The 15,000-nt window shown below is 36.0% G+C and overlaps 1 protein-coding gene across 1 annotated transcript in view; it reads left to right on the top strand.

Annotated features, from left to right (window-relative positions):
- Positions 1 to 15,000, top strand: part of LOC143025749 (uncharacterized) — a 76,585-nt gene that overhangs the window by 3,205 nt on the left and 58,380 nt on the right. The gene's annotated exons all lie outside the window — the stretch shown is intronic.

Raw genomic sequence — 15,000 nt, 5'->3', positions numbered from 1 at the left:
TAATCAGGAGACCTTTTGATCCATATCTAGGTCGGATGCAAAAAAAAAAAAAAAAAAAAAAAAAAAAAAAATCAAAAATATCAATAATAAATAAAAACTATAATAATGTAAATAACAAATAAAATACATAAATAAATGCATAGGTATAGTTAAAATAATAAACAAACAGGTAAATAGTAAATGATAATAGATTGACATATAACTAATAATAAATGAAAATCAGACAGACAAATTATAACAAAACAAAAACAAATAATATAACATAAATTATAATCATTACAGCATCTTACTTAGGTATTTATCTAAATGATTCTTAAAGCTTCGAACTGAACTACATTGCACTACCTGTGCAGGAAGTTTATTCCATTCATTAACTACACGGTTGGCAAAGTTGTTTCTACCTACTTCCAAATTGAATCTATTTCCGGACAGTTTGAGACCATTGTTTCTTGTCTGATTCTCATTCAATGTGAAAATTTTGTCACTTTTGTCAGTTCATTCGAGCCTGTTATTAATCCATCTATATTTGTGAAGGACACTTTTAATTTTCGGGCTACCTCCATCCTGTTTTCTGTTTCCCTTCTGTTTTTCTCTACTATGAACCATTTCCTCACTTTCATATCCACCACTCTCCAATAGAATTTATCTTTGACTCTGTTCTGTTCCCGTTTTTCCCTAGCTTCGATCTTTTTGTTTTCTCTTCCTCTCTTTCCTCTTAATTTATCTCTCTTTTTATCCATACCAGTTTGTACTGTTCACTTTCTGCTAGTTTGCCTGTTTTTGATAAGACATTCTCTGCTGTCGTTTGTGACCTGAATTTAACCTTAATTGGTCTGGTCTTGTCTACATTGTATTTCCCAAGTTTATATATTTCTCCAATTTCTTTCCCTATTTCCTATTCACCTTCTTGAAATATTCTTAGTACCCTGTTCACTTTTTCTTTCTCCTCTCTTACTCTTGTAGTCCTATTTGGATTATGTTTCTCTTCCATTCCTAACATAATTAAACATTTCTTTTTATCTGCTAAGTCTCTTACTACATTCTCCTTCTCTCTCATCACTTTACTAACTGTGTCTTTAGTGTTTTCCTTCATCTGTTGTTTCATTATATCTCTAAATTCAATTTCGCTATTTTCCTGAACCTTTTTCCAACCACTTACCTCTTTTTCTATTGACTCTTTATTCTCTTTATTATTATTCTTTAATTCCTCATTCTCATCCTTTACTTCTTTTAACTCTCTTTTTAATTCTTCTATTTTTCATTTAGTTTTTGGATTTCCTTCTTTAGTTCATCCAAATTATCAACTCTTTGCGTAATCAGTGCAAATTGACTGAACCTAACCTCCCACTGTTCATTCATTTTTGTTAGTTTTTCCTCTAGACTTGCTAATCGGGGTAGATTGTCATCTCCTATCTCATTAAATTCATGGAAATAATTATCTTCACCTTCCATTGCGATGCTCTTATCTATATTTCTAATTTTTACTAGTCTCTTCGACTTCACCTCTGTCGTCTGCGCATCTTTTGTTGATGTTCCTTCTGACATCCGGGGCCCGTTCGTCTCCTTCCTCATTTCCTTCCATTTTCCTCAGTAATCCCTCCCCTTCTCCCTTTTCTTTACCTTCCCACTACACCACGAGCTTTCCTCTTCCCTGCTATTACAACACAGGTACCCCCTCGTCGTTGAATCCACGAAGATTTTTTTTTTTTTTTTCGGAGTCCATTCGTCGCCGTCTCTCTGCCGATCGTATGTGTGTGTGTGTGTGTGTGATTCACCTTGGTCTTTCACCTTGGTCTTTGGATCACGTGTTGGACTCGTGATCGACAGCTATTTCCTTCCCGGAAGAGAGCTCAGAACTCGTATGACCGATCTATAGGTAATGCTATGACCTTACACGCACACACACACCCAACTACCTGCCCACGAGAGTTGGAGTAACGACTCAAAGCGCAGCGATACTGAAATAATTTCACCCCTGGGCAGGATTCGAACCAGGTACCGCCAGCACCGCCGTACTGACAGTCTGGGACTCTACCAACCGCGCCACCGAGTGAGTGAGTGTGTGTGTGTGTGTGTGTGTGTGTGTGTGTGTGTGTGTGTGTGTGTGTGTGTGTGTGTGTGTGTGTGTGTGTGTGTGTGTGTGTGTGTGTGTGTGTGTGTGTGTGTGTGTGTGTGTGTGTTCATGTGTGTGTATGTGTTGAACTACTTATTTCTCTAACGTTCCAATAACAGTCTTCTTCAGAAAGAATACTGGGACTAAGATTAGAAGTCACCATGTTTATTCTTCTTTCTCATAGTTAATTCCCTTAGACAGCACACGTCGGCACTGCTCCTGAGTTGTCTGGATACTTTGTCCGCCGATTGCTAAAGACGTGCCCGGTCTGACGATTATTCCGTTTCGGGAACCTGGTTGATTGTACTCGTATTTATCGATATACTCACAGCCTGGGCTAGAGTCACGAGTCCCTCACAATGATTTGTTATGCATTTCGTGGCTATGTGTGCCGACTTCTATTGTCTTTTCCTCTTTCTTGTCGAGTCTTGTTTGAAGTATCTCGACGTCGATTCAATAAGGAATCAGTAAGACCATACCGTGACTGTCTGCCCGGATAACCAGGGAATGGTGTTCTGCGGCTGTCTAAAAGCATTTTTCTGTCCGTGCAACCTCCTGTTTATTTCCATGTGGTGTCTTACTGATATACATGAGGTTAAAATCGAGGAGATGGTAAAAACAGGAACGAGCGGAACAAAAACAAATTGGTATGTAAAACTCCTTGTAAAAACCGTCCAGCCGTAAATGTTGATATAGATGACATTTCATGAAAGATTATTTTCCTTGATATCTTAATGTAGAGTTTTTTTTTTTTTTTTTTTTTTTTTTGCTTTCTCTTTTCATCCACATTTTATATGGTATTTATTTCTATGAGTTGTTTCTCTTGGTGTGCGAACAGGAATGCTCCGATTAATGTGCTGTCGTCTGTACATCGGGAAATTTGTCAGTTTGCAGCAGGAAAATGTGTCCATTCAACAATGCCTCTTTGAACGCTGGGCCCTCAGCAATCACTTCAAACCCCTGAGAAACCTGAACACTGGGAAGAGGAATCCGCTACAAGTACTTCATCTTCATCTCATTCAACAGCAAAGAGTTCTAACGAATGAAAACCATTCGTTATGGTCACCCTAATCTACTCGTCAGAAGTAGGACCATACCTTTGAAGGGGTTATCACACTGGTCTACTTTTCCTCCCGCATCCTATCTCCATTTGAATAACTAGAATATGACCTTGCTTACAGAAATCTTAACTTCTCTAAGAACATTTCAATATTATGTCTAACATTCATATAGATTTCCAATCTCTTAGTTCATCATTCAGCTTTGCTACATATGACGGAAAGATAATTTGATATTTTGAGATTTGTGATGGTCTACGCATAATTTCCCATTTATGATATTAATATCCAGTGGGTATATAGTTAGTCTTTAATATGGTCATTGTGTATTTTGTATTTGTGTACAAGTATGCTTGGGAGAACCAAGTGTTCTGCCCACGCTCTCGAATGTGAGTTTGGCTCCAAAACAAAGCGTGGCGTCAGTTGTAACTCAGCCTCCAAGATGAAGGAACGTGGGAGCCGTCACGTAGTCTGTGGAATCCTTCCGAGGATCTACGCAGGCTTGTGTTGGAACAGCAGAACCACAGGGATCACTGAGAGGATATCACGATTGTGCACGCAACTGGGATACCACTTTCATGATCCTTGGTATCTCTTTTCCAGGCGTCATGACCTTTACGTTTCTTGATGGGATCCACCTTACACGCAGAGGCAAAGATGTTCTTACAAACCTCATTGTGGGACTTTGTAATGAACTAGTTCCTTTTTTGGAATAGAAACTCAAAGAGAAGGGGAAATAGAGTGTACTGGGGGAAACAAAGTAGGGTATAGCAATAATGTAGAGCAATATGAGAGTGTAGGACAAAATATCATTTTAGGATATAATGTCGGTAGAGGACGAAATATTACATTAGGATGTAATGTCAAAAGACAAAATATCACGATGGATATAATGATAGTGGAGGACAAAATATCACGTTGGGATGTAATGATAGTGGAGGACAAAATATCGCGGTAGAACATAACGTCAGTGGAGGACATAATATAATTTTAGGAAGGGATGCCGGACAGAATGTCAAGGCCGGTGTGGAACGCGGTGACGCAGGGGGCCAAGGTGTACATGAAAGATCTAATGACCATCAAAGTTATGTATCAATACAGAGAGATTTAAAGAAAAGAAAGAAAAAACTAAAACGACAATATGAAATGAATATCACTGATAAATCCAAAGAGAATCCCAAAGAATTCTATAGTTACATTAGAGATAAAAAGGTTATTAGAAATCACATCGGCCTACTATTGTCTGCTGGCGGTCAACTTGAATATTCAAACGAAGAAATGTGTGATATTTTAAACAACTATTTTAGCTCGGTATTCGTAAACGAAACAACTCAAAATGTCCAAACTGAAATCTGTGAAAATTCTAAGGTAAACTTACTCACTACGGTAAATATAACAAAAGAAAGAAAATAAAAGTGTATAGAAAAACTCAAAGTTAATAAAACACTAGGGCCCTGGCGGTTGGCATCCAAGAATCTTAAGGGAAATGAAAAATGAGATTGTTGTTCCATTAGAAATTATTTTCAAGAAACCCATCATATCCGGAGATGTCCCAAGAGAATGGAAACTAGCTTACGTTACTCCCATATTCAAAAAAGGTGACAAAAAGAAATCAAATAGCTACAGGCCTATAAGTTTGACTTAAATCGTAGGAAAAATAATGGAAACTATCATCACAGATGCTATCGAATATCATTTAGAAAGTAACTGTTTGATAAATGATAGCCAGCATGGATTCCGACGGAAACGTTCTTGATTGACTAACTTACTCGAATTCTACAACACAGTCATCTCGAATTATGACAAAAGAAATAACATAGATTTAATATAACTAGACTTTGCAAAAGCTTTTGATACCGTTCCCCACGAAAGACTACTTACTAAATTAGCTTCACACGGAATAAGTGGTAGCTTATTAAGTTGGACTAGTAATTGGTTGAATGATCGAAAACAGAGAGTTGTTTTAAACGGAACAACTTCTAGGTGGAAAAATGTTACGAGTGGAGTTCTTCAGGGTTCCGTTCTTGGGCCACTTCTATTCATAGTATATATAAATGATATAGACCACTGTTTCCAAATTTGCTGATGATGCAAAACTGTGCGGAGTGGCAAATAATCACTTAAACCAATTAGATATTCAAGGAGATTTAGATAAATTACAGCAATGGTCTGAAAAGTGGCTAATGAAATTTAACACAAGTAAATGCAACGTTAGGCACAAAAGTAAAAATAACAATAACTACGATTACAAGTTATTTGGAAATTCGTTAACAAAAGTGGATAGTGAAAAGGATCTCGACGTAATTATCAGAAACGAGCTCAAATCATCTAAGCAGTGTATTTTACCCTCTGAGAAAGCAAATAAGATTCTAGGACTGATTACGCAATCTTTTGACTTCAAAAATCCATCTCTCATTAACAATCTATACAAATCGTTAATTCGTCGACATTTGGAATATGCTGTTTCCGTATGGTCACCGAATCTCATTAGAGACATTGACAGATTGGAAAAAGTACAACGGCGAGCCACAAAAAATTATTCCAAATATAAAAAATAAATCATACGAAAATCGACTAAAACATATGGATCTGTTTTCCCTAAAAAAAGTACACTCAAGGTGACTTGATACAGATGTTTAAGATTCTAAAGGGAATTGACAACATCAAAAGAGACAAAATTTTCACATTGAATGAGAATCAGACACAATGGTCTCAAACTCTCAGGAAATAGATTTAATATGGAAGTGGATAGAAACAAATTCACCAACTTTGTAGTTAATGAATGGAATAGACTTCCTGCAGATGCAGTGCAATGTAGTTCAGTTCGAAGCTTTAAGAATCATTTAGATAAACAACTAAGCAAGATGCTGTAATGACTGTCAATTATTTTATATTATTTGTTTATTTGTTTTGTTATCTCTTGTGTGTTTATTACTATTTGTTTGATTCACATTTATCATTAGTTAGGTCTCAATTTATTATTATATACCATTACCTGTTTATTATTTAACTATATCTTTGCATTTGTTTATTTTATTCATTATTTATATTATTTTTTTATTTATTTATTTGTCATTATTAAATTTGTTTTCTTCGCATCCGACCTAGTTATGGACCAAAAGGTCCCCTGTCGACATGATCCGCTTTTGTAAGCCTTTGTGTACGCACGCACTTTTTTCTACTGTAGTGCTTTATCGAGTTGTGACTTAATACACTACGTTACCATTGTTATGATACTTTTATTTGCCACCCTATTACATGTGGTGCCACACGGTAAAGTAAAAACTTGCATATTTTGCTCATTCTTTAACAATTGGACGATTCTCGAGTAATACGAACTTTGGCTGGCCAGCATATTACGCACGTGTGTGTTTGCGGGTTTTTTTTTCCAGCTAGAAATTTGATACATTGACTTTTAGAATTTTAGAAAAGACAGTGATCAGTAACAGTATATTCTAAGTGTGCGCCTTTTTTTTTATGTGTCCCATGTGGTCTCTAGCTTAGCATCTCCTGTTTCGAATTTTAGTTCAATTATCGTCATCTGCGTTAATAGAATGTTACCTATTATTCCTGCGTGTGTCAGCTTTAATCTGATGCCTGGGTGTGGAAAGAGCACTGGAACCACCTAGATTGTGTGAAGGATTGCCAGCGTGCTGGCTAGCCAGCCTTCAGTACGCCCGCTCTTGAAGAGACTGATTACGTTGGATTGTTGGTTGACAACCTTGTGAATATATCATCATTTACTTTAAAGTGAAAGTGCATGTAAAATATTTTTATTCCGTACTGCGAATTCTGTTATATATATATATATATATATATATATATATATATATATATATATATATGTGTGTGTGTGTGTGTGTGTGTGTGTGTGTGTGTGTGTGTGTGTGTGTGTGTGTGTGTGTGTGTGTGTGTGTGTGTGTATTTACCTAGTTGTATTTACCTAGTTGTATTTTACGGGAAGGGGAGCTATGCTCGTGGGGTCCCGTCTTCATATCTCATTTTATCTAAACTATTTTTAAATTCATGTATTGTTTTTGCACACACCACTTTCTCATCTAACTTGTTCCAACTGTCTATTACTCTGTGAGGAAAGCTGTTCTTTTTCAAATCTCTTCTATAGCTGTCTTTTTTTATTTTCTTTCCGTGTCCTCTTGTATTTCTGTCATCCCATTTTATCAGATTCTCTCTATCAGTAATTTCTATGCCTTTCATGATTCTGTAAATAGCTATCAAATCTCCTCTCTCTCTTCTTTGCTCTAGTGTCTGTAGTTTAAGTTTTTGTAGTCTCTCTTCATATGATAGTTTTGAGAGTGTTGGTGCCAGTTTTGTGATTGCTCTTTGTATTCTTTCAAGTTTTTTTATACATTTTTTTGTACTTGGTGACCATATCGTTGCTGCATATTCCAATCTTGGTCTTATCAGGGTGATTAGGATTTTCCTCACCATTTCTTCATCCAGGTATGTAAATGCCACTTTGATTGTTCTTATTAAATTATAAGTTTCTCCAAAAATCTTATTTATATGTTTCTCAGGTGACATATTATTCATAACAATGACTCCCAGGTCCTTCTCATTTTCTACTTTTTTTATTCCTTCTTCTCCCAAATTATATGATCCTGTTATTCTGTTTTTGCTTTTTCCAAATTCCATTATACTACACTTTTTTGTATTGAACTCCATCTCCCACTTCCTACTCCATTCTTGTACTTTATTTAGATCTCTCTGTAGTGATTCACAATCTTCTTCAGTTTTCACTCTTTTCAGTAGTTTTGCATCATCTGCAAAGAAGCTCATATAGCTTTCAATTCCTTCATCCATATCATTAATATATATAGCAAACATTATTGGGGCCAGAACTGTTCCCTGCGGGACACCGCTTATTACTTCATTCCATTTTGAGTGCTGATCTCTTATCACTACTCTCATTTTTCTTTCTTGCAAAAAGTCTTCCATCCAATTTAGCAATTTACCTTGTATTCCTCCTTCATATTCTAATTTCTTAAGCAACTTCTTATGTGGTACTTTGTCAAAAGCTTTTTTTTAGGTCTAGAAATGCACAATCAGCCCATCCATCTCTTTCTTGTATTATATCTATTAGCCTTGAATAGAAACATATTAAATTGGTGACGCATGATCGTCCTTGTCTGAATCCAAATTGCCTTGGATTTAGTACGTTGTTTTTTTCCAAGTATTTTACCCATCTACTTTTGATAATTCTTTCACAAATTTTTGCTATTGTACTTGTTAGAGAGACTGGTCTATAGTTGGTAGGTTCTTCTTTATTTCCTCCTTTATATATAGGTACTATATTTGCTTTTTTCCAATCTTCTGGAACTTTTCCTTCTTTTAAGGAACTGCTTATTATGCTATGTATTTTGTCTGCCAGTTCATTCCTGCATTCTTTCAGAATCCAGTTTGCTATTTCATCTGGCCCATGCGATTTTCTGACATCAAAATTACCCAAGTGTGTCAATATTTCATTCTTTGTTACTTCTATTTCTTCCATAGGGGGGACTTTTTCTTTCCACTCAATCTCTTCAGGTTGTATATTTTCCCTTGTAAACACTGATTTAAAATGTTTGTTCATAATTTCTGCCATTTCCATTTCCTCAGTGTATTCAACTCCTCCTTGTCTTAATTTCTCCAAGTCTTGTTTGGTTTTCAGTTTATTGTTTACAAATCTGTAGAATAGTTTTGGTTGATCTTTACACTTTTCTATAACATCTTTTTCATATTTTCTTTTTTCCTCTCTGCACTTTTGTACATATTCATTTCTATAACCAGTATATATTTTCCATTTTTCAGGTCTTCTGTCTTTTTTCCATCTGGTCCAGGCTTTGTCTCTTTTGTCTTTTAACTCCCTACAACTTTTGTTGTACCAGCATTTTACATATTCTTTTTCTTGTTTTTGTCTTGGGACATACTTTTCCACTCCTTTTTTGTAAATTTTTGTCAAAATATTCCATTTCTCTTCCACTGATGTTTCTTCTTTGTATATTTCTTCCCAGTTTTCTTGTTGGAAGAATTCTCTTATTTTATCAAAGTTTGTTTTTTCATACATCATTCTTCCTTTTCTATATTGTTCATTTCTTTTCATATATTTTTCTTCATTAAGTTCCAGTTCAATCAATATGTGGTCACTTTTACCTATTGGTGTTTTATATTCAATCTTGTCCACTATTCTAGGTTCAGATGTAATTATTAAGTCTAGCCTCGATGGTTCTTCTTCATTTCTATACCTAGTGTTCTCTTGTATCCATTGTGTCATTGAATGGTCAGTAATCATCTCAAGTAGAGCATTTCCCCATGAGTCATCACCACTCTTTACTGTCATTTCTTCCCAGCAGATTTCTTTGCAATTAAAGTCGCCCATCATAACTATTCTTCCTCCGTCTTCCATTATTTTAGTTAATGCTATCTTTGTGTCCTCTAACATACTTTTATATTCACTCTCCTCCCATGAGGCTGTTTTCGGAGGCACATAATTGATCACAAATTTTCTGCTCTTCTTATCTCTGTCTTCCACTTCTATCATAATCATCTCTACTGTATTCTTTCCATATATGACACCTTTCACGTTTATATCCTTCTTAGTCAGGAACATAACTCCACCCCCTTGCTTTTTCTCTCTGTTTCTAATCCAATAATTGTATGCATCATGTCCTACACTGTTGGGTGGTAGTGGGCCTTTTAATTTTGTTTCTACAATTCCCATTATGTCCGGTTCTTTTTCTTTCAAATAATCATTCAGCTCATTCAATCCTGTTATTAATCCATCTATATTTGTGTAAGACACTCTTAGTTTTCTGCCACTTCCATTGTGTTCTCTGTTTCCCTTATGTTTTTCTTTTGTATGTCGAACTTCCTTAGTTTCATGTTCACTACTCTCCAATAGAATCTCTCTTTCTCTGACTCCGTTCTGTTCTCGTTTTTTGCCTTAGCTTCCAGTCTTTTCTGCTTTTCTTCCTCTCTTTCCTCTTTATTCATTTCTCTTTTTATCCATATCTTTTTGTATTGTTCACTTGTTGCTAGTTTCCCTGTTTTGGATAAGATATTCTCTGCCGTTGTTTGTGACTTGAATTTAATCTTAATTGGTCTGGTCTTGTCTGTGCTATACTTTCCGAGTCTAAATTTCTCTTCGATTTGTTTCATAATTCCTGGTTCATCTTCCTGAACTGATTCTAGTAATTGGCTTACTTTTTCATTTTCCTCTTTGATTCTTGTGGTTCTATCTGTGTTGTGTTTCTCTTCCATTCCTAATATAATTATACGTTTCTTCTTGTCTGCTAAATCCCTTACTATATTCTCCTTTTGTCTCATCACTTTAATAACTGAGTCTTCATTATGTTCTTTCAATTGCTGTTTGACTATGTCAGTGAATGAAACCTTATTTCCTTCTTGGGTTTTCTTCCAATTTTTACTTTCTTTAGCTATCGTTTCTCTGTTTTCTTTACTATTCTTCTTCAATTCCTCATTCTCCACCTTTACCTCTCTTAACTGTCTTTTTAGGTCTTCTATTTCATCAGTTAAGTTTTTATTCGCCTTTTCCAGTTCTTCCAATCTTTCAACCCTTTGTAAAATGGTGTTCATATGACCTAACCTACTCTCCAAGTCCTCGATCACCTTATCAACCTTCTTCTCTAGTCTTGTCAGTCGGGGGGGGGTTTGTGTCCCCCCCACTCTCTTTAAATCCCTTGAAAATATTCTCATCACTTTCTACTGTATTGTTCCTATCTATACTTCTAATCTTTACATTCTTATTAGACATTCCGTCGTCCTCCAGCTCGTCTTGTGGTCTTTTGTTTACTTTACGGCGGTCTATTTGGACCAAGTCCTCTACTTCCTCATTACCTTCCATTTTCCCAGCAATCCCTCCCCTTCTCCTCTTTCCTTACTTTCCCACTACCCCACGAGCAATTTCCCCCCACCCTGTAAATACAAAAAGGCACTTCTCTTTGCGTTGGGATCCACAATCTTCACTTTTCTTCAGAACGTTCTTCAAGCCGTCCGTTCGTTGAAAGTGTGTGTGTGTGTGTGTGTGTGTGTGTGTGTGTGTGTGTGTGTGTGTGTGTGTGTGTGTGTGTGTGTTTGATACATTGACTTTTAGAATTTTATAAAAGACGGTGATCAGTAACAGTGTATTCAAGTGTGCACCTTTTTTTTTTTTTTTTTTTTGTATGTGTCCCATGTGGTCTCTAGCTTAGCATCTCCTGTTTCGAATTTTAGTTCAATTATCGTCATCTGTGTTAATAGAATGTTTGCCTATTATTTTTGCGTGTGTCAGCTTTAATCTGATGCCTGGGCGTGGAAGGAGCACTGGAACCGCCTAGATTGTGTGAAGGATTGCCAGCGTGCTGGCTAGCCAGCCTTCAGTACGCCTGCTCTTGAAGAGACTGATTACGTTGGATTGTTGGTTGACAACCTTGTGAATATATCATCATTTACTTTAAAGTGAAAGTGTATGTAAAATATTTTATTCCGTACTGCGAATTCTGTTATATATATATATATACATATATATATATAAATATATATATATATACATATATATATATATATATATATATGTGTGTGTGTGTGTGTGTGTGTGTGTGTGTGTGTGTGTGTGTGCGTGTGTATATATATATTTATATATATATACATATATATATATATGCAAGGTAACCACTTAAGAAAATACACAAACGGAGCAGAGCGCTTTCGTATATTACATCTTTATTTTCTTAAGTGGTTACCTTGCATTTATAAAACACACGTTCCTAGTGTTCTTATTGCATACATATATATATATATATATATGTATATATATATAAATAAATCTCGAGCCAGGTAGTCTTGTTGCATATGTCATCAGGCAGCCATGTTTGTTTACGTCATTCTTTTCGGCCATTTTGCTTTCACCTTGTTAGTATATAGTCACCCCTTGCTGTGCCGTTTCCCTTAGCTATTCTTTTATAGAGAATTTGTGTTACTGTTTACTTTTTTCTAGGTAAGGCTAATCTCGCCAGCCCAGGTTTCTTTTCTTCGTGGGGCATGTGTTTTTGTAAGAGGTGGTAATAATTACTGCATGTATTATTATTATTATTATTATTATTATTTTAATGCTCCTTATGAGTGGATTTCAGTTAGCCTGCTCTCCTTTCAATATGTCTACTAAGCCCAAGTTGCCTTCATTTCTTAGCCCCCAAACTCTATCTCAGACGATGGCTAATACATTTACTCTTTTACATCAAGACCCTTCCATTGTTAAATTCTCAGCTCAGGATCCCCATTACAAAGTAGCTGCATTCATACAACAATGCGAAGATAACATGATTAATACTAACTTCAGTGGTGAATCTGAAAATATCTCATTCGTGAGATCTCAGCTTGTTCCTAATTCATTGGCAGCTGAAATGATGGCAGACTCATGTCTTAACCCCAAAACATTAAACTACAATTGATACTTTTAGAGCTAATTTCCTCAAAATTATATATGATGCCCCTATAGGTGATACATTTCAATGGTGTTTTCAGTTAGCTGATGTGCTTACGTCTCAATTGGGCACTCTTAACTATATGCGTGCTCAGGTCTAGGCCAGCAATATTGCTTTTGATGCCGTGGAGTCATTGTTTTATTCAGATTGGGTAGATAAAGATGCTATCACTTTAGATAGGTTCCACCTTATTTTGGATTTTCTATTCTATATACTACTGCTGGTGCCTTTTGAGAGAAGACCAGCTTCTGTCAGCTATAAGACGAATGAGTTCCTATTGTCTTTTGCAATACGACTTTCAAGTAAACTAAAGGAAGTGCCTTATGGTTCTTTGTGTATTAGCAATGCACAACATGCCGATGTTCCTAGTTCTCCTCCACCCCCTCAGTCATTAGAACTTACTCATAGCACTCCTTCGCCTACATTTACAGCACCTGTAATTGCATGTATCTATTGTAACAACTCAGGTCACTTAAGTGCTTTTTGCTTTCGCCGTAAACGTCACGAGCACAAGTCAAAGCAGTCCCCTGTATGTAGAAATTTCTCTGATACCTCTTCTAACGTGGCACATGACCTCTCTAGGGTAATGCTTTCGACTGATCAGTATTCAAAGATTCTGAAACTTAAGGCAGAGACCTCTCATAGGATTGACTAGTGATAGCCGGTCTCAGATCATTCCTTTGATGGCTGCTGAATCTTTTCAATTACTCACTTTCATTTTTTTTTCAAAGAACACACCTATCTCTGTCACAGTAGATGCTGGAGCAGAATGTGTTATTATAGGTAAAAGCATGATAATTGTCTCAATGACTTGTTAGTGGCCCACCGTCAGGCTTTGGCTTTACCTAGTGATCCATTAGGAGTTATGGATCGTATTGTTCATAGCAATGATCTTCAGCCAGGTCTTCGATCTGTTTACGTACCCTCTTACAGGTTGCCTCACTCTCGTCGGCTAGTAGCACAGTCCTTAGTTGACGACTTGTTATGTGAAGGCGTTGTACAAGAGTCTCACTCAGAGTGGAACTCACCGCTCCTCTTGGTGCCTACAATGAATATTTTCGTCCTGTTATTGATTATAGGCAATTTAATGAAGTCACTATTCCAGACCATTACCCTTTGCCTGTGTTAAGTGATCTTCTCCAGTCCATTGGAACAGGTAATGCGGTGTTCACCACAGACTTTAAGGCGGGCTTTTTACAGATTCCCTTGGAGGAGAAGTCTCGAAAGATCACGGCCTTCTTGACTCCAAGAGGACATTATGAATGGCTTCGTTGCCCCCATGGGGTTACAAAATGCTCCCTTGACATGCCAGGACTTGATTAACTCAATTTTTCATGGTCTAGTGGGGAACGGACTTTGTGTTTACCTGGACGACTTAATCTTAGTCTCCAAGGATGTGGAAAGCCACTTCAATAAGCTGTCCATTGTCTTGCAACGTTTTCCTGATGCCCGATTGAAACTCAATTTGCCCAAGTATTCTTTTTTTAAGTATAGCATCCAATTCCTAGGTCATGTTGTAGACAAAGACGGTATTCATACCACAGATGATAAAGTCAAAGCAGTTATTATTCACGAACTCCTCCTAGGTTTTTGCGGATAGACCCCTAAAACCATATATAATCTGAAACTTTATAACCAAAGGTACTTGGATAACTATCTTTCATTTGTCTGTCTATCTGTTTGTTTGTTTGGTTGTTTGTTCATGAACTCCTTCTAGGGCTTTGGAGATAGGCCCCCATAACCATATATATTTTGATACCCTATTACTTCAGATATTTGGATAACTATATTTCATTTCCGAATATATATATATATATATATATATATATATATATATATATATATATATATATATATATATATATATATATATATTGGTTAGGGTTAAGGGTTAAAGTTAGGTGAAGTATGGTTAGGCTAGGGATTATTTACGAACTCACAGCAACACGCGGTAACTTGGTTAGTATATATATATATATACATATATATATATATACATATATATATACATATACATATTATATATATTATATATATATTATATATATATATATGTATATATATATATATATATATATATATATATATATATATATATATATTGTCACGTCCTTAGCGTGAATAGAATCCTGTTGTTGTGCTGTGTCACGCCCTTGTATGAATAGTCTCCTGTTTGTATTTTTAAGGCACGCCTTGTGTGAATATGATGTGTTGTGTATTATCATTAATGTATGTTATAAATGTATTTCATAAAAATGTATGTTATAAAGTAAACTATTGCGCAATACTCGTCTGTTGGGGAGCGTTTCGACAATACAATCTGTCATATGACGGTAAGCCCATAAACGTT

This window comes from Oratosquilla oratoria, chromosome 5 (genome assembly GCF_046742065.1).
Source record: "Oratosquilla oratoria isolate Oo_2021 chromosome 5, ASM4674206v1, whole genome shotgun sequence".
Classification (NCBI taxonomy): Eukaryota; Metazoa; Arthropoda; class Malacostraca; order Stomatopoda; family Squillidae; genus Oratosquilla; species Oratosquilla oratoria.
The sequence above is the reverse complement of the archived record's forward strand: the minus strand, read 5'-3'. Positions and strand labels throughout refer to the sequence as shown.